Source organism: Saccopteryx bilineata, chromosome 3, assembly GCF_036850765.1.
Source record: "Saccopteryx bilineata isolate mSacBil1 chromosome 3, mSacBil1_pri_phased_curated, whole genome shotgun sequence".
Classification (NCBI taxonomy): domain Eukaryota; kingdom Metazoa; phylum Chordata; class Mammalia; order Chiroptera; family Emballonuridae; genus Saccopteryx; species Saccopteryx bilineata.
The window spans coordinates 32,823,890-32,825,218 of NC_089492.1; the positions used below are offsets into that span (position 1 = coordinate 32,823,890).

The window sequence follows — 1,329 nt, forward strand, 5'->3', positions numbered from 1 at the left end:
TGCGCTGGTCACCCTGTAGCTGAATTACTTCTCCATATTCTGGATGCTCAATTACAGTACCACTGCAGGCAAATTTCTTCTTAAACGCCTTCACTAGTTTCTCTTTATCATAATCATCAGCGATCCCTCGGACAGTAGTAAGGGTCTTCCTGCCATTTCTCTGTTGAATTCAGAGCGTGAGGGACAGCTCTGGTTTATAGGTGTGAAAAGGATGTGAGCACTTCGCCTAAGGTCACACACAACCCCACATTGGAAGCCAGACTTCAAAACTGAGCTCTTTGCCACCATGTTGCACTTCTCAAATGCTGTTCCATAGATCACTTCGCTCACTCCTCTAGCTCGGCCGGAATGAACGAGACCTGGGTCAAGCACGCTAGGGAAGTACTTGCTATTTCTCTCCACTTCTTGGAGAGTCTCAGACAATACTGACAGATTAAAGGCTCTGAAAAGTCCTGTGGTGAGTAAATCCATTTAACTTGCTCTAACCCAATGTTTCCTAAATTTATTTGCACTGAAAATTCCCACTTCTTCTTCTTTTTTTTTTTTTTTTTTTTTTTGCATGGCTCTTTTCAGTTTATTGCATGAAGGAGTTACACTAGTCCAAGTTAAAAGCAGACCCCAAATGGTTATATCTCATAAGCTGTGAGGTTTTTAAACTTGTGACAAGGGACTTAAGGGAAATGCTACTCATTGCAAGGAAATCCTCACTTAAGCTTCAGTGAGCCAAAAGCACTTAAAACCCATGAACCTTCAGCTGGTCGTCCTTAGCCAGTCCAATCTCTACCAGGAACTGGCATATGTTCTTGCGCTGGTCACCCTGTAGCTGAATTACTTCTCCATATTCTGGATGCTCAATTACAGTACCACTGCAGGCAAATTTCTTCTTAAACGCCTTCACTAGTTTCTCTTAATCGTAATCATCAACGATCCCTCGGACAGTAGTAAGGGTCTTCCTGCCATTTCTCTGTTGAATTCTTATATGGATATAATCCTCAGTGCCAGCAGGAAGCAGATCATCACCCTTACTTGCATCAGCAAAGGGGTCGAAAGAGTGGAGGTTCCGGATAGCGGACATAGGGATACGATTCCTTTCCTCGGTGGAAACGCCTGCGGAAGGCTGCGGTGGGAGAAGGCGGGCAGGGGGGACGGAGCGTCGGGAAGCGAGGGGGGCGCATGGGGGAGGTTGCTGAGTCCTCGGTGGCGGTTCAGTGACTGGGGCCTTCTTCTTCTTTTTTTTTAATTGGACATTGTTACTATCCCAGAGAATGCACTTTGGTTTGAAATGCCACACAAGATAACGTTACCTGTCTTGTTCAAACAGTGTCTGAC

At 45.4% G+C, this 1,329-nt stretch overlaps 1 pseudogene; it reads right to left on the bottom strand.

Annotated features, from left to right (window-relative positions):
• Positions 1 to 560: 560 nt before the first annotated feature.
• LOC136328490 (eukaryotic translation initiation factor 1 pseudogene) lies at positions 561 to 1,075 on the bottom strand (annotated as a pseudogene).
• Positions 1,076 to 1,329: the final 254 nt, after the last annotated feature.